This window comes from Acartia tonsa, chromosome 12, assembly GCF_053477335.1.
Source record: "Acartia tonsa isolate MP-2025a chromosome 12, ASM5347733v1, whole genome shotgun sequence".
NCBI lineage: Eukaryota > Metazoa > Arthropoda > Copepoda > Calanoida > Acartiidae > Acartia > Acartia tonsa.
The window spans coordinates 1,346,617-1,367,167 of NC_137271.1; the positions used below are offsets into that span (position 1 = coordinate 1,346,617).

Here is a 20,551-nt window from a genome sequence, read left to right on the forward strand (position 1 = left end):
CAAAGTTTGTAATTGATAGGACAATTCTATCATGTATAAATTAACAAAACAAAAACACAGACGGACCGACACAAATTTTAGTAAAGTTTCGCTTAAAAAAAAAAAGCCTTTTTTCATCCACGAGACCCCTTTTATGTGCGACCAGACGTTTATTTTCATTGCTTAATGTCCGTAAAACTACTTTATCAAAATACACTTTTTCATTTGCACAATTTATGTCCTTTATACTCCCAAGGATCTAAAGGGATAAGCCAATGGCCGATAAATTGATGGACATTCCCAATAATACCAAAATTACCACTGCTGTAAATTAGTGGTAGAAATATTTTGACACTCAACTAAATAAACTATTCAATCAAAATTCAATAAAAGTCCCTAAAGTTGTTATGTCAACAAATAAGAAACCTTTATTATAAAACTTTGGGGACTAGTGTAATAAACAGCCCAATGTCACCTGCCGCTTTCAAATTGAACTGTATAATACACTGGTACCCAAAGTTTTATAGACATGGCTCAAAAAACTTTGGGTACTTAAGATTAAACTTTTATGGCTGAGCTGCGCTTTTGAAATGTACGGTGTCAAAACTTTTCAACAAGTAGTTTATATCTCCTGAACGTTTAATTTTGTTTATCATCATTTGATGGGATGTACATCAATTTATTAACCATTGTCTTATCCCTTAAGATTCCTGGTTTTATTGTCCAATGGTCAGAGGGGAAAACAAGAATGATAACATTCCAAAAAATTAAAGATAAAGAAAGAATTATCAAAGTAAAAATGCCTTATCGTCTTAGGATGACTATGAATCAGTTTGAAAGGACATCTATCATCCTGATCATAAATCAGCAAGGTTTTTGGTTTGTACATTTAAGTCTTGATAACCACTAAACCGATCGAATTATCCAATTTTGCTATTTAACTATTTTTGAAAGACTTTGGCGTTAAGCTTTTATAATACGCCTCCCTTCCTAGATCTAATGGCACTGCCGCAAAAATCAAAATTGACATTTTTAAGTAATATATAGTGTTGCTACGCTTTTAAAATTAAATAACTGGAGAAAAAAAGGGTTTAAATTTAATATACTATATAAAGGGTAGACAATTTATGAGTAAAGTAGCATCTCTTAAGGTTTATAGTTTCCATAATTCATTTTAACAAATAGGTGATTTGATTTCTTATAATTCGGGTGGAAAATCTATCCATTTTCGATTGTCTTATCCCTTAATTAAGCATCCAATAAAAGTTTCCAAAGCTGTTGAAACAACAAAAGTAATTATAAAACTTTGGGGACTAGTGTAATAAACAACCCAATGTCTTCTCCCTCATTGCGATTATACACAATTTTTTATGGCTTTTTATGGATGTTGTCATCCTTGTTAATTTTGCTTCTTTACAACTTTTTTTCTCGTCTTTCTTTGGAAAATGTGTTATTTATGTAATAATAATGGATATATTATTACTTGGATGTTGCACCAGATTATCATGTACTCTGATAAATTATTACTTACAACTGGCTAAAATAATTATATACCCCTTCCACCCTCTTTACCCAATCCTTTTCCTCCTACTGGATGAACGAACTGACCAATAAATGAGGAACCTAAATTGAAGGCAAATTTTCCCCTATCCACGTATTCTATATCCATTGTATTTATGTATGACTTTTACATTTCTTTCAATTTTTTGCAAGCTGGACTTAATCAGGAAATGGGGATATAACATCTGAATATTATTTATCTATCGCATCGTATTATAGACAGCTTTCCGCGGATATTAAGATAAAAATTAAAAGATTAAAACCATCGCGTCTAACAAAACTGGTTTTGATTTTATGAGATTTATTTTGATATTCGTAGAAAATTTTTTATAATAACATGCTATACATGATTTTTCAGTATGGCTGAGAATCGTTTCTAATCCAGTGGATATTAATCGATTTCGAAGCCATACTGGAAAATCTATATCAACTTGAAGTACATTGCATCCATTTATATGTAATGTGTAGGAACAAGAACGTCCAAGCCTTTTCATTAATGGGGGGGGGGGTAATCAACCCTGTTCCTCCCCCCTTTGATGTCCCTGGATAAGAAAGCTACTCTATAACTCACCTTGTAAGTCCTTCTGTCCGTCCGTCCAAAGCAGAAAATTTAGATTTTTTGGGCTGCTTTAAAAGATTTTAACCCAACAAACAATTTTGAAACTTTGGGAACCAGTATAATTTACAGTCCAATATACCATGTCTTTCTATTTATGGGTTTTAAAGAATAGCATATTCCTGTCCTAGACTATTAATAGATTAAAAATTTTGTCATGTCCAGAAAGGACGAAATATTTGATTCATTCATTTTATTATACAGATTTTTTTGGAGAATTTTTTATGGTTTTGATGATATAAGCTTAGTAATAGTATTAGGCATCAGAGATGTATTGGGATAAGACCATGGACGATAAATTATTAAACAGGATAAAAGTTTGAAACAGGATAATCCAAATTATAAAGACTTAAAGTTTTCGAGACAATACATGGGTTATCGTGGTTATAAAACGTTGGGTACCAGTGTAGTTTAAGATAATATTTTTTGTGAATATTTCTCTTACAAATAAATTATTTATTTTTATTGTCCGTTGGTCTGTAGGATATAATATAAGAAGAAATAAAATATTTCCATTAAATTACTTAAATACAGGATACTGTCTAATAACATACTTATATTTTTAGGATTTGTTTATAAAGATGCTTCGCTAATAACATTATACCTTGTTGTAATAGGCATCATTATTTCAAACATCAGATGAATAGGATAATTATATCATATGAAAATTTGTTGTCAAAAAATTTAAAATCAGCATGTTTTAAATGTATATTCTTGTAACGAATATGCTTTCTAAATTGTATCTAAATGTTATAGGAATCACTATGTAAAATTTTAAATCAATAGGCCAATTTGACCATGTCTAAATGAATGAAAAGAGGTATCTGTTCCAGACGAACGTACGGACGGAACGATCCTTATTATAGAAAAGCTTCGGTTTTAAAAAGTACAAATTTTGTATCGGTGATATATTTGGACAGAAAAGTTATACATGACAAAGCTATCTTAATGAAAAATATCAGATAGGCATTTTCTAATATATACTCAAGGATCTAAGGGATAAGACAATGGCTGATAAACTAACTTACATTCCCAATGATGATTCACAAGATCAACCCGTCTGTAGATTACAATTAGTGACGGAAACGTTTGGAAACTCAGCTTAATTAAACAATCAAAATTTGATAAAAGTCCCCAACATTTTTAAGCTAAAGAATAGAAAAATGTATACTATATACTCCCCAATGGAGAGAGGGAACATTGGACTGTAGATGATATTGGTACCCAAAGTTTTCTATAAAATAAATGTTCTAATTCGCTAGATACTTTTGTGTTTACATATACTAATATATATGTTTTGACTAAATAGCAGTGTCAAACGTTTCCATCAATACTTATAATCTGCAGAAGGCAGGGTTCGGAAGCCGCGCCTCAGCCGCGCATAAGCCTCAGTTTTAAACCTGATTGTGAGCAGAAAAATAAATTTCAGAAAGAAGGATTGTCTGCCAAAGAGCAGTTTTATACATCCAGCTAAATTCTATAGTGATAAAATGACGATTTCAGTGAGGCTTACACGCGGCTTCCGATCCCTGGCAGAAGGAGTAATTTTATTTATTATAATTTGGGATATACATTAATTAATCGTCAATTGTTCATATATTTGGAAAATGTTAGGGGAAAGATATTGGTAGAATAGTTTGAACATGACTAGATTGTACCAACCAATCAAAATTTGATTGAAGTACCAAAAGTATTTGAAGTGTCCAAAAATTGAGCCGTGTCACGTCAATAGATTCATCTCTTTTAAAGGGGTTTCCTTTCCAACTTCTCCTCTCGTCACTCATTTTTATGACGTCATACGGCTAATTTTTTTAGACACTTTGTAGAACTTTTTTAGCCAGTGATTGGTTTCGTTACCTTTGTAATGAGATTTTAAGAAGAATGCTGTATGAAAAAATATTTATTTTAATAAATTATAAGTATATTATCTTGTAAATGTACTATTATAACAATGATATATTATTGAAAAATCCATTATAATTTAAGTGGAGTATTTACCACCCCCAATCGATATGTTATTACTTGGATGTTGCACCAGATTGTCATGTACTCTGATAAAGTGATATTTGCAGCTGACTAAAATAACGATACCATCCACCCACTTTACCCAATGTCGTCCCTCCTACTTGAAATAAATCTTATGTTTATGTTTTTTTCAGGTAAGGTAGGGGGAAGGGATCACTAGACTGTAGAAGATTATACTGGTACCAAAAGTTGTTTAAATCTTTTGATACTTTATCAAGTTTTACAGACCTTCAGCCTCCAGCCATTTTCCGACAATACTTATAATCTACAGATCTACAGAAGGAACTTTGTTTATCCGTAATTTATCAGCCATTGTCTTATCCCTTAAGATCCCTGATTTTTTGCTAAGTAGGGGGGGGGGGTTGCTACAAATACTCCAAATGTAAATCATGGAATTGAACCCCCAATACTTTAAATGGGTACCTTCATTCATCGGAGAGTTCTCACAAAATAATCTCATTCTCTAAAAAGCCAAGAAAAATTTTTATGTAATCATTATAGATGTGAAATATACGTGGATCTTATGACAGGGGAAAATGTAGCTTGATAACATGTAATTCATATATTGCTCAGTTCGTTCTTAAAGTAGGAGGTTAGGGGGTTGGGTAAAGAGGTTGGAAGAGGGGAATTATTATTAGCCAGCTGCATGTTTCACTTTATTAAATAACATGAAAATTAAGTTTAAGATCAAAGTAATAAAATATCCATTGTTTAATTAACTTGTTATCCTTTTATATAAAGTAGTAAAGTTTTTTGTTTGTCTATTAAAATCTCGACCACTAATGTGCAAATTGTAGGAAAACTTCAAAGAATGTTTCAAGTTGGTTTTATGCTATTTTATTTTAAGATTTAACACTTTATTGTGTGGAAATGTTTATCTGATGTTAGTTTAAAAATTCCCTAAATGGTCAAGTTGATTTTTTTCTCATCTTCCAAAAATATTTTCTTTAATAATGGATATAGGATATACGTGGATATTATGACAGGGGAAAATTGTAGTTAGGTTGCTAATATGGACGTCATTTATTTGTCAGTTTTTCTATATAGTAAGAGGGGAGGGGTTGTAGTAAAGGGTATCGTAACTTTAGCCAGCTGCGAGCATCAATTTATTAGAGTACATGAAAATCTAGTGCAACATCCATGTAATAATAATTCCATTTCTATATGTCTTCTATTTGAATGGATATAATATATACGTGGATATTATGACGTGGGGAAAAATTGTCGTTAATTAAGGTTGCTAATTTGGACATAATTTATTGTTTTCAGTTTAATCATCCAGTAGGCTGGGTAGGGGATGGGGTAAAGGAGTTATTTTAGCCAGCTCTGAGTATCACTTAGAGTACATGAAAAACTAGTGCATCATCCATATATTAATATATTCATTTCTATATGTCTTCTATTTGTATATTTTTTGGGTTTAGAAAGTGTCGAATCTATACTTAGCAACACGTTATATAATTCAGGGATCTAAAGGGATAAGACAATGGACGATAAGTTAATGTTGTACATCCACTATGACACTACACAAAATTACCCCTGCTGTAGATAACAATTCGTGGTTGAAACGTTTGAACAACTAACTTAATGAACCAACCCATAAAAATTCATATTAAAATTGTCAAGCTAACGGATAAGAAAAATTTATTATAAAACTTTGGGGACTAGTGAAATAAACATCTCTTCCCTCCCTGAATATAACTGTAGATTGTTAAATATTAGCCGAAGCAAGCTAAAAGTACCAACAGCTATATTTACCCAAGCCCAATTGGTTCAGCGGTTTCCGAGATCTTAAACTTCAAACGGACAGATAGACTTCGTTCTGCAATGTATTATAGATTAACATAACCAGTGAGGAAGGGGACATTGGGCTTTTTATTTCACTAGAACCCAAAGTTTTATAATAGCGTTTATTCATTCGTAGGCTAAAAAACCTTGAATTTTTATTGGTTGGTCAGCTAAGTTAGGTGTCCAAAAAATATAGAAAAGACAGATAAAAGTTTTATTCGTTGGCTAAGCAACTTTGGGGTCTGTATTGAAATTTTTATTGGTTAGTTTATTTAGTGACCAAATGTTTTAACTACTAATAATAATCTAAGGGGGATAGTTTTGTGTATCACCAATGGGGATGTACATCAATTTATCGGCCATTGTCTTATACCTTTAGATATCTGACCATAACCCTGTTTATTTGATTGAGATATAAAGATACATTTCAATTTGAAAGAGGACATTGGGTCTGTTTTTTACACTAGTCCCCAAAGTATTATAATAACGTTTTGTTCGTTGCATAACAACTTTAGAGAATTTTAATGTCAAAACGTTTAAACCACCAATTGTAATCTACATAAAGGAGTAATTTTGTGTCTCATCAATGGGGAAGTACATAAATTTATCGGCTATTGTCTTACCCCTTTAGATCCCTAACTATAACCCTGTTTATTTGATTGAGATATAAAGATACCTTTCCCTCAGGGAGGGAGGGGACGTTGGGCTGTTTATTACACTAGTCCCCAAAGTTTAATAATAGCGTTTTCTTATTAGTTGACTAAAAAATTTGGGGACTGAAATTAAATTTTGTCCATACATTTCAACCACTAATCGAAATCTACATTAGGAGTAATTTTTTTGTATCATCACTGCAGGGATGTACATCAATATATCAGCCATTGTCTTATCCCTTTTGATATCTGGCCATAACCCTGTTTATTTGATTGAGATATAAAGATACATTTCAATTTGAAAGTGGACATTGGGTCTGTTTATTACACTAGTCCTCAAAGTATTATAATAACGTTTTGCATAACAACTTTGGATATTTTTATTGTCCAAACGTTTCAACCATTAATTGTAATCTACAGAAGGAGTAATTTTGTGTATCATCACTGGGGATGAACATCAATTTATCAGCAATTGTCTTATCCCTTTAGATCCCTGCTGTTTATTTGATTGAGATAGAATGATACATTTCCATCAGGAAGGGAGGGGACAATGGACTGTTTATTACACTAGTCCTCAAAGTTTTATAATAATACTTTCTTCTTCATTTCCATCATAACTTTGGAGATTTTTATTGTCCAAACGTTTCATCCACTAATTGTAACCTATAGAAGAGTTATTTTGAGTATCATTAATGGGGATGTACATCAATTTATCATCCATTGTCTTATCCCTTTAGCTCCCTGCTGTTTATTTGATTAAGATAGAAAGATACATTTTCAAGCCATGTGGTTTCTTAGATTAGATATTCGTGCAATCAAAAAAGTAGATAGATATTTGGACAGATAGATAGATAGATTTATTGACATTTGATTGATAGATAGATATCCGATAGATAAATAGATTGATCGATTTATATTCAATACATAGATAGATTATATGTTAAAAGTTTTTTTACTTATCTATAATACAAAGTAGAATGATGTCTGTCCGTCCGTCCGTCCGTCTGTCTGTCTGTCCGTCTGTCCCTTAAGATCTCGGTAACCACTGAACTGATCGGATTCTACTCTTCAGGGAATATACCTACTGGTCCTGTGGTGGTTTTAGGCTATTTTGTTGGGGGTGGGACACCCCCTACCCCCCCCCCCCAAAAAAAATAAAAAAAATCCCCCCTCCATTTTTTTTTGCAGAAGATTTCCTTGGTCCTTTATTTTTTTTTTTTGCAGAAGATTTCCTTCGTCCTTTTATGAATTTCACCTAAATTTGTTTTGATCACCTCTTGGGGCAAAGCCCCTAGAGGCTCGGGGCGAAGCCGCTAGTTATTTATAATTGAGCTTTACTTTTTGGGATATTGTCATACTTTTCAGTAGCCAAATCACTCTGTAATTCGAAATGTCTGTTCGTCCGTCTGTAATGGGCCACTATTCCAGATAGACGACTTAAATATTTTGTGCAGTTTACCATCAAGCATCAAGTAAATATTTTGCTTGGTTTGTCGGACCAATAGATATTTTATGCAAAAATATTTATTATAACACTCTATAATATATACTCTATAACTAACTTTGTCCGTTGATACAATTTATATAAGCTTCGCTTTTTATGGATGTTGTCATTCTTGTTAAAATTACTTTTTCTTACACTCAAACCCTTTTTTCATATGCTAAGTGTCCAAATATTTTTAATACCGTGAAATCTTTGCTCACAAACTGAAAATAAATTTCTTGGTCACTTCAATTACATTATATTATAAGGCAGTGAGGGAGGGGACATTGGGCTGTTTATTACACTAGTCCCCAAAGTTTTATAATAACGTTTTCTTGTTTGTAGGCTTAATATCTTTGGTGACTTTTTTTATTTGTATTGGTTGTTTCAGTAAGTTGAGTGTCCAAACGTTTCAACCACTTATTGTAATCTACAGATAAGATAATTTTGTACATCATTATTGTAGATGTGCATCAATTTTTCGGTGTGCTTCGCTTTTAAAAATGTTGTCATCCTTGTTTTTTATCTTGATGATCTATATCCATATTCATTTTTATTGCTGTGTTATCATTAGACATAAAAGTTGAGCTGAAAAATTATCGTTCATTCATAAAATTATTATATAGCATAAAATTACAGTAGGTTTAATATACAGTCAGGCCTAATATCATACTGTAATTAACTTGCTTGTTATGTCAAAGGACCCAATTTTATTTTTTTTTGTATGGGGTGATGTTTAGATTGACTCCCTATTTAAGCATATAATCCCTGCGGGGGGGCCATGATTCACATTTAACCCTGTATATAAACCCAAAATTATAGGGGCAAGTAAAGACCCCATTTAATTACCTCTGGTTTATGGAATGCCTCATAATCGTAGATAACACATTAGTAAAAATATATTAATGATTTATAATATCTGTAAATGCTATGTAAAGTTTTATCATAACTAAAAAAATTTGAAAATAAATCTTACCTTATATAATTTTGAATTTGTCCAGGGCAGGTTTTAAGCTATCTTTTTTGTTTAATATTCAATACTATGACTTATATACATATGACTATGACCAAAGAATATCTTAAACTGCTCAACCCTTCTGGTTCTTCTTTACAGTCATTCTTCTTATTGGAAAAGTTATTTTGGGGGAAGGGCCATCCTCCCTCCCATAAGAAATTTTCCCTAGAAAAATTACTAAAATTAAAACTGCAAGTACGACTTACCTCCCTCTCTCATTTACTTAAGTGCCTCTTGAGACCTCTAGAGGTGGTAGTCGCTAGTATTATATACTGTAACCATTTTACAAATCTCTAAATGGCTGATCTAACATGATTTTGAATAGCCTAGATGATCTGGTATAATCCTTTTTCACATATGGCTATAGAGTCAATACACAAAATACATACATTAAAAAAGATAGACATATAGATAGATATATTACTCTCATTCTTATTTTAATGGTATAGATAGATAGATAGATTTTGAATAGCTTAGATGATCTTGTATAATACTTTTTCACATATGGCCATATAGTCAATACAGAGTATAGATAGATAGATAAACTATCACTATCTCCTCCCCCACCCCCTATATCTCTCTTTATATCTCTATCTTTCTATCTATCAGTATCATTGAGACATACAGACTTCAAATTAACATATTTTTAGATGAATAGACTGTTAGAAATATCCAGTCTTATTAGCTTTGTATGAGTAGATTATCAATAGATGAACAGATACAAAGACATTTAAATAAATAAATAAACATAGATTTAGAAAGATAGATAGATAGATATACTCCTTCTCTCTCTCTCTCTCTCTCTCTCTCTCTCTCTCTCTCTCTCTCTCTCTCTCTCTCTCTTTCTCTCTCTCTCTCTCTCTCTCTCTCTCTCTCTCTCTCTCTCCCTCTCACTAACTCATTATCTATCTTTGAATGATAAGGAGACTAGCAAGGGGCCAACATAACCACAGTGTAGTCATATTGGACATTTTAACAATTATTTGTGGTTATTTTTTTGGGCTTTTCCATTAAGGGTTGGTCGAGCCCCCTTTTTTCAAATCAATTGAAATGCATTTTTTTGGCTATGCATACACGAAAAACTTACTCAACCTTTTCTTTATACTTTTTTAGGGACTGGGGAGAGGGTTATTTGTGCTCAACGCCTATTTTTTTTTATTGCTTTCAAATAAATAGATAGGTGTCTGTAAAGAGTCCTCAAACTTATAAGAAACTATATAATATAGATAAAGTATAACCCATTGCTCGTCTGCTAGCAAACTGTTGTCTGCTCTTTTGTAGCGACTTTGCCTTGGTAATATTTACAACACTTTTGGTTGGAATTCAATTTTCAAGACCCAATTGAAAGTCGGCACAGGATCCAAGGGCTGGAGACAAATAAAATCACATAAAAAAGAAGCAAAAACTTTATTTAACTATTTAACTTTAGAGAAAGTTCCATGTATATATATGAAAACTAATAATTACTACGTCGGATTTACGGACAAACACGGCTCCTAAATGTAGAAAAGTTTCGCTTTTAAAAAGAAAAAAACATGTATAAAATGGACGTACATACATTCTGGTAACTATTAAAGAGTTGCTACACTTTACAAATCATACATAACTACTAAAGGCATCATCAAGCAAAGTGAAATCGATAGGACAATTTTAACATGCCTAAATTAACAAAAGAAAGACGTACGGACCGACCCTAGTTATTAAAAAAGAAAAAAACTATGTATAGTTAAAAACCCACAGTGTTAGGTTTGTACGCTGAATCAGTTATCTTAAGGGATAAGACAATGGATGATTAATTGATATAAATACATTCCAAAGGCTGCTAAACCTTATAAAGTTCATAATTATTGATTGAAATGTTTGGACACTTCTAGTTTTAACCAACTTATCATTTATAGATAAAAGTATCCAAAGTTTATGCTAACAAAAACATAGTAATAAAACTTTGGGTACCAGTTTAATTTACATTCCAATGTCCCCTCCCTCCCTGATGTTAAGCTAACTGGACTTATATTTTTATTCCTTCCATATTTGGTAAAACCTGCACATAGAGGTGGTGTTCTTTTATTTACGCTAAGGTTTCATATTAGCAAGTGTTTTATAATCATCAAAAATTAGCAGAAAGAGAGGGGACAATGGGCTGTTTATTGAACTAGTCCCTAAAGTTTTATAGTAATGTTTTCTTATTCGTTGGCTTAACAACTTTGGGGACTTAAGAGAATTTTAATTGTTTGATACATTAAGTTAAGTATTCAAGCGTTTCAATCACTAATTATTTTTTGGCCATTGCCTATCCCTTTAGATCTTTAAAAAATTCTATTGAGTGATAAATTGAAATATATCTACATTTATGATTAACAAAATTACCCAATTCGTATATTGAAAAATATTTTGTTAAAGTCTCTGAAGTTTATAAGCCAACGAATAGTAGATCCTGCACATAGGGGTGGTGTCCTATTGATACCGCTAGAGGTTTCATATTTCCAAGTGTTTCATAATCTAGGTTTAATCTAAGTGTTACGACAGTAGCGGGACAAAGTGTCTCAAAAATCAGCCATTTGACGTCATAAAAATGAGGGACTATCCAACTCTTTTTAAGGGGTTTTCTTTCCCACTTCTCCTCAAATTTTCCTCATTTTTATGACGTCACGTGGCTTATTTTTGAGACACTTTGTCCCGCTACGTTACGGCAATGTGCGACAATCAGATACAGCTAACAGAAAAAAATGTTGAATTGTTCGCAGAACTGTTGGCACACTTAACACAAAACGTTCATACAAAAAAGTTCATATTTTTGCCATATTCATTTTTGACTTCTTTATAAGAACAAATAGCGGCTACCCTCTTAGTATCTATGGAAAATAGCCTAGACCCATCCCAAGATTTCAGACTGATAATAACATAGAGACATATTACAGGACCTATGTGAAGCTTACTTAAAATAAAGAACCCTACCGGTTCAGTAGTTATTGAGATCTTAGGCTTCTGACAAAAATCTCTCACTACTTTATATAATAGAATAAGTTTTAATAAACTAATTAGTATCTACATTATGAGCCCTTACTTTTAAACTTTCTTCGTCCGTCAGAACTTGTGGCTTTACGTCTTCAGACAAATATCCTGCTACTTTTTAATTGAAAAACGATAAACTTATAATTTCTTTTATTTTAGGTATGTATTTTTTGACAGTTTTAAATCTACCAAGTTCCAACTATGCATATATTTATATATATGTAAAGCATGGATGAAAGGATATGGCAATGGTTGATAAATCAATCTTTCATCCAAAATCTTGTGTATATTTTGCTTTCGATAGATGGTTAATATTGGAAGAAAGAAAGTGTTGTAGATTAATTGATCGATGCATTACTAATAGTTTCAATGTTTTATGTTGAAAAATGACCACTTGTACTTAGTTTAATATAGTCGACATAAATTTGACATAACTGAACCTCAAACAATCTTCAAATTTCATTTTAAATTAGGGGTGGGCGGTTCATTTTTTGTTTGGTAGAAATTGCCAGTTTTACTTTTAGACAACAATTCTTTTGTGCTGTTATTGAAATTTGAAACCTTTTTTGTGTGTTTAAGCCTTTTGCATAGTATTATGTTTTCAAATAAAAGAGTTTACAAAAAGAATAAAGTATGACATCATGTATAAGTAGAAAGGGAGGGAGGGGACATTGGACTGTAAATTACACTGGTATTCAAAGTTTTATGAATAAATTATCTTATTCGATTGCTCAAAACATGTATCTATATGTGAGTCAAAAAATGAGAGATCATCCATCTCTTTATTAGGGGTTTTCTTTCCCACTTCTCTCATCTCCCTCATTTTTATGACGTCACATGGCTGATTTTTTAGTTACTTTAAATCAATTTATTTCATATTCTATATATATAATAGAAGGGGTAATTTTGTTTATCATCATATACATCAATCATCGTCTTAGGAAGAAGGTTATTGAAAGCTTACAAATTTCAATAATCTATTATATTAAAGTAAGATGACGTCTTAAACCTCATTTGTCTTTTGTATTAAAGGATCTCGTTAACTGCTCATTCGATATGATTCTCCTTTACAATGTATGTTCACATTGGTCCTGGAAAAGATTTTAACTAATTTGTTAAGAGGGTTCCACCACCCTCCCAAGAAAAAATACATCCACCAAATTTTTCTTTTAAAGAGTAAAATTTAAAGTGGGTAAGGGCCGATTTACCCCCTTCCATCATATAGGCCTCTAGGGGCGTAGCCGCTAGTGTCTAATAAAATAAATGAGGGGGGTGGAGGGCTGATAATTAGTGCTTAATTAGGTAGATGCCCTTTTTCAGTTAGTGAGGTCTGTTTCAAAAAAGTATGCGTTCAATAATACAAAAAAATGTTTTTAAAATTGTGTAGCTATGTCACATTATTTATGCCAAATAGTCGACAATGAATAAATCATTATTACTTTGATGTTTTACAAGATTATCATGACTCTAATGAAGTGAAACTTGTAGCTGGCTAAATAATGTTCCCCCCTCCATTCCCATTTACCCCATCGCTTCCCATTCATAACATCAACGCATATTCTATATTCATTCATAAAGTCGACATTCTTGATATCTTATTAGTATTTTGGTATCTCTTTCACTTAGAGGCTTTGTATCCAAAAAAAGAGGAAAGATATGGCATAAAACCAGCTAAATATTTTAATTTTAAAATCTAACAACCTAAAACGATCCCAGGACCTTCCCTAAAAGCTTCCCTAAAATGGAAAACTCAGTCAGTTTATGTCGATATCCTAAAGGACAGACAAAGCCATGCGGCTACGCTCCTAGAGGCCTCTAGTTGCACTTCAAATGTTTTTTTTTTATTTCAAATATCTAATTTGAGAAATAAATGTCTATGTTGCATTCAAGTCTCTACAAAAAGCGAGAATATTTTTAAGTTTTCGATTTTTTGTGATAACTCTTGGGGGGGGGGATGGGACTCTCCCCAAAAAATAAACCTTCCTCTGACTTATGAGTAGCTACTCTGCAAAGGAGAACCCGATCGGTTCAGCGGTTAGCGAAATCCTTCGGTACAAACATACTTACAAACACACAGACAGACAGACACACAGACATCGTTCTACTTTGTATTATAGATAAACATAAAATTGTTTCACATTGTGAAAACGCCATGTCTTAAAAAATAAATAGAATATTGCCCGTTTTGTAAAAAACCTAATCATAGTTTTGCTAATTTGGAATTGGGGGGCAGGGAGGAAGGGGACATTGGATACAACGTGGTAATGGTACACAATGTTTTTGGTTAAAACTTTGGGAACTTTAAATAAATAAGGATAGGATGGTGCAAACTAGAAGTATCCAAACTTTTCCACCAATAATTTTATCTACAGAAGATAAATTTGTCATCATTTATTATCATTGGGGATGTATATCAATATATTGTCCATTGTCTTATCCCTTAAGATCCTTGTATATGAGGGAGTATAAAAAAGATAGATAGATAAAAAATATAAAAGCATAAAAAAACGATGGATGCACGAAAATGAGATAATATTGCTAGTTTTAACCAACCAATCAAGATTCAGTATGAGTACTAAAAGTGTTAAAGTTCAAATCAGAGATAATCTTATAAACTTTGGGTTCAAGTGTAATTTAAATTAGATTGTCCTATCCCTCCTGGGAATTGGAGAAATATTGAAATATAGATAGATAAAAAAAGATAAAGGCAAATGTACAAAATTTACGAAAAAGTTATAATCATATTATATACAGAAGTAACTTTTTTTTGTTTGTCCTAAATTTAGGTCCTGGAATGGTTTAAGGCTATTTTATCTTTTGTTTCGGCTAGTAAGATATGATTAAACAAGGATGATAATATCCATAAGTAGCAAAGTGCATAAATTACTAATGCCAAACCCAACAAAACAAAGAATCATAGGAATCCTCACAAACAAAATGTGGATTCTATCGCAACAAAGTAAAGTCAGACAGACGGACAAAATAAGTTAAAAGAAGAATAAGCTTCTTAACATTTAAAAAATCTAACAAATATGAAAAATGTAAATGAAAGGTTTTAATTAACTAAAGTTTTTTTTTAACAAATAACTTAATTAAGGCTTAATTTAGTAAACATTTCTGACAACATTTGGTAAATATGTTAAAATTAATTAATAGTTATTAATCGCATCGTATTATAGACAGATGTCCGCAGATATTAGGATTATTCGTGGAAAATTGTTTGAAATACGATGCTAAACATTTGTTTTCATGGTGGCTGAGAACCGGTGCTAATCGGTTTCAAAGATAAAATGGAAAATATATTTGAAGTTTATCTATCTGTTTTGGCATGTTAGAATGATTCTATTGATTTTAAATTTAAAAGGATGATTCTTTGAACGATTAGGTAAAATCTCGTTTCTTAGGAACTTTCTAACGTAATAAAATATTTTTTTTCTACATAATAAAGTCATATGTTTTTTTTTATCTTTGACATAATTATTACTAGTACGATAAGACATAATTTTAAAATCGTATCATCTATCAAAAGTTATTAATATGTTTTTATCCTTGTTTAAGAAAAAAAACTGAAAAACATCCAATTATTAAATCTTAAAAAATGGATTTACTGTACCATAAAATATTACTTTAAATTGAATGTGTTTTTTCTTCTCTTCTTTTGCAATAAATTAAATATGTATTTAAATGCAGGGAGGGAGGGGACATTGGACCGTAAATTACTCTGGTACCCAAAGTTTTATTACCACGTTGTTTCAAAACTTTAAATACTATTATAGAATTTGATAAGTTGTTTAAATAGAATGTAATGTCAAAACTTTTGAACCCTAATGATGATAAACAAAATTACCCCGTTTGTAGATTATAATAAATAGTTGAAAGGTTTGGACATTATCAGTTTGAAACCAACGAAACACAATTCAATAGAGTCAACTACTTTTCTGACAATAATGGAAGTTTAGTTTTTTCTTCAGATGGCAAATCCCTGTATATTCGTGGATATACAATATTCAGGGAGGGAGGGGACATTGGCCTGTCTATTACGCTAGTCCCCAAAGTTTTAAAATAAAGTTTTCTTCTTCATTGGTTAGGTAATTTTTGGGACTTTTATTGAATTTTTGATTGGTTGGTTTATTAAGTTGAGTGTTCAAAGGTTTCAACCACTAACTGTAATCTACAGAAAAGTTAATTTTGTGCATCATCAATGGGGATGTACATCAATTTATCGGCTATTGTCTTATCCCTTCAGATACCTGGGATATAGAATATTGCATTTTAAATTGGGTCTGAGATATTGCATACATAACAATATACAGTGTTTATACATTTCAACCAACAAATAATTTGTAGAAAAACAGCTAAAACTAGGGAGGGAGGGGATATTGATTTTAAAATTATACTTGTACTCAAAGTTTAAATTTGGGGTACTACTATATATTTTTGATTGGCTAAACCGTTATGAAATTTAATGTTAATTACTTGTATGATGCACCAGATTTTTATGTACTCTAACAAAGTGATATTCACAGCTGGCTAAAATATTGCCCTTACGACAAATATTTCCCTGTCAATATATCCACGTATATCCTATATCCATTTCTAAAGGATAAGTTACATATTACGCTAAAGTAATATTCTTTATTATGTCTTATTTTTTCCATAAGATGAATAAATCATTTAAACACACTACTATAAATTTTGTCGTAATGTAGGACTATCCTAACACCTTGTTTATTGTAAAGAATTGTAAAATTCATTCATCTAATTAAATGCAACTTTTTTAGTAGCGAAGCTACTCTATAATTAGATTTGTATGTCTGTCCGTCCGTAAGAATAGCTCTTGTCTTAAATTAGAGGATCATCATATTGATTTAAAACTTTGATAGAAGATTCCATTAATGAGCAGGTATAATAAGGTAAACAGAAAGTTTATAGTATTTAAAATTTTTGCAATAAATGTAATCTTATTCTTAGTGATTTAATTTTTGAAATGTTGATTCCTAGGCCCAATGTTTAAATATAAAACTACATTTAAAGATAATTAACTTACCAGTATGGCTTCTTAACCAATCAATAACCGGTAGATTAGAACTGGTTTTAAGCTATACTGAAAAATCATTTATCGTATTGGATTATAGCACGTTTTCTACGAATATTAATATAAAAATGATAATATTAATACCAGTTTTCTGAAACTTCTGCCCTTTGGGTTTAACAAAACTGTTAATTTTGATATTCGCGGAAAGCTTTATATCATACGATGCTATAATTAAATTTTACTAATTAAAATTATGCTAAAATTGACTTTCAATTTTATTGTTCGTTTGTCCTTGTGTGTTTTTGTTTTGAGCTTAATTCGCACTTAATGATGTTGTCCTCCTAGATTATACACAAACAATAATAAAATACAAATTGCTGAATTGCAATCTTGGAGGAATTTTGAAAAAGAGGAATAATTAGAGAGGGAGGGGATATTGGGCTATTTATTACACTAGTCCCCAAAGTTTTATAATTGTGTTTTCTTATTTGTTGGCTCAGCAACTTTATGGACTTTTATCGAATTTTTATAGGATGGTTTATTAAGTTGAGTGTTCAAACGTTTCATCCATTAATTATAATCTACAGAAGGGGTAATTTTGTGTATATTATTTGTGAATGCAAATAAATTTATTTATTCCCTTTAGAACCCTTAAAATCTACAAAATAATTATTTATTCTCTTTTTACTTTAAGAAGGCAACTAGCTGTTTGAATTAAAGTGTTCTTATAAACCAACAAATATTAAAATAGTTTTGCTTATAAACGCAGCGAAGAAAAGGATTTTAGATTGTAAATTAACCTAAAGGTGTTTTTTTCTAGATTGATACTTCTATAATATAGGATAAGAAAATTTAGTACATTCAACGTAATTTTTACTACTTAATATGAATATTATTGTGAATTAAAGTTTTCGTAATAAAAATGCATATACATGATGTTTGAATTAGAGTAGATACTCTACAGCTTGCTTTACTTTTGTCTGCATTTACCTCTAGCGCATTAAAAAACAAATTGCTGCCAGGTTTTAGGATTTTATTAGGCATTATAATTTTAAGATGAGAGTTTTGAGATTAGTTAAGTAAATAAGAACATTTAATTAACAATTTTTGGATTTATTTATTCTTGTTTTGGGTGTAACCCATACATTTTTGTTCTTCACACCTCTAATATTTTTTAATTAAAAGAATAAATTTTTTTTTTAAATTTTGCAATTAAAGAAAATTAAATATTTTCATCAAAGTTTACTATTTTTACTACTAGCGGCTACGCCCCTAGAGGCCTGTGGTTGCACTTAAGGTGCAGGTTGGGGAAGTGTTTGTATTTGACTCCCTCTTTTTTTTAAAGCGAAGCTTTTCTACAATTCAGCTCGGTCCGTCCGTTACAGTTAGCTCCGTACGTCCATTTAAAACAAGCTGATTTTTTACTTTTTCGACAACAAATTTTTGTATGTTATAATGATCCTATTCATCTGATTCATTGATTATATACTGATTCCTATTACAACAAGGTACAGTGCGGCAATGAAACATCTCTATAATCAAGTCCTAAAATGTCAGTATGTCCTTAAACTGCATCATGTATTAAATCAGTTTTGCAACAAATTTACTTACAATTTTGTAAGTATAAACTTTTATAGATGTTGTCATCCTTGTTATTTAAGTAACTCATACAAACATCTAATTACTTTCGTTAGGGATAAAATAAAAATGGAGTGAAAAACAATGAATTATGTTAACTACCGTATGAATGGACACAGAGCAAGTTTTTAAGTTACAAAACTTTGGGTACCAGTGTAATTTACAGTCTAATGTCCCCTACCTCCCTGTAATAAAAAACAATGAATTATGTTAATTACCGAATGAATGGACATAGAGCAAGTTTTTAAGTTATAAAGCTTTGGGTACCAGTGTAATTTTCAGTCCAATTTCCTCTTTCACCCTTGACAAAAAACCAATGAATTATGTTAATTACCATATGAATGGACACTAAGCAAGTTTTTTAGTTACAAAACTTTGGGTACCAGTGTAATTTACAGTCCAATGTCCCCTCCCTCCCTGCAAAAAATAATGAATTATGTTAATTACCATATGAATGGACATAGAGCAAGTTTTTAAGCGCTTAAAATATTGATAAATTAATAAACAAGTGTTAAAATATGCAAAGATAAAGATTTTAATGAAAAAATATTCGTTATTTATAAGCAAATATCAACCTAAACAACCAGGAAGGAAGGGGATAATGGGCTGTTTATTACACTAGTCCCCAAAGTTTTATATCAACGTTTTCTTATTCAATGGCTTAACAACTTTGGGGACTTAGATAAAAATTTTGATTGGTTGATTCATTAAATTGAATTTCTAAACGTTTTAACCTACAAAAATCTACAAAAGAGATAATTTTGTGTATCATCATTGGGGATGCACATCTATTTATCGGTTATTGTCGTATCCCTTTAGATCTCTGGCAATTTTGAGCAGTTATTATTCAGTTGCTTGAATCTTAAGGGATAGGGCAATTTACAATATTCCTGCATTCAATAAGGTATATACCGATAAAATGAATTATATAGTTCGCATCGCTAAAATACCTTACAGTAATTAGTCCATTCATAAAAGAGGCTCTCAGTTAAAAAAATGAGGTGTGAATTTATTCATACAAATTAGGAGAATAGCCCGAAAAATATGTTCAAATATAACAATTTTAAAAAAGGTTTAATATAATTTGATTCCACATATGCAAGAAACATTTATAAATTCTACTATAGTATCCTTATATAAAAGTAACAGGATGTTTGTCTGTGTGTATCTTGCTAACCGCATAACTGATATGGTTCTCCTTTATAATGTAGCTCCTCATAGGTCATGGGAAGGTATATACTATTTTGGGGGAGGATATCAACAGCCCTTCCCCTAGAAAAAGATTGTGTTACTTTGTCTTTTAAAAACTTCATCCTCTCCCTCTCCCTTCAAGTAAAAAAGTAAGATTGTTGTTTTTTCCTATTTTTTTGTTGCATTGAAAAAACCCTAAAAAACCAGATGTGTAAAATATAAACATGAAGGTCAGAGGAATTATATTTCTAGTATGGCTTCCAAACCAATTAATATCCACTGGATTAGAACCGGTTCTCAGTCATACTGGAAAATCATGTAAAGCATTGCATTATAGACAATTTTTTATGAATAATAAAAAGAAAAACATAATAGTAATGTCAGTTTTGTTTGCCCATCCAAATTGAAATTAATCTTATAATTTATCATTTTACTATCCGCGGAAAGCTGTAGTTAATACGATTTGATAAACAACTATATTAGTACCGGCGCTACCGCACAATTTATACTTATTGGTTTGTCCATTCAAATGTTCAAACTGGTTTCAAAGCATAAT

The 20,551-nt window shown here is 31.2% G+C and overlaps 1 protein-coding gene across 1 annotated transcript in view; it reads left to right on the top strand.

Moving 5' to 3' along the window:
- Positions 1-20,551, top strand: part of LOC145334425 (uncharacterized) — a 165,005-nt gene that overhangs the window by 25,354 nt on the left and 119,100 nt on the right. The window lies entirely within an intron of this gene.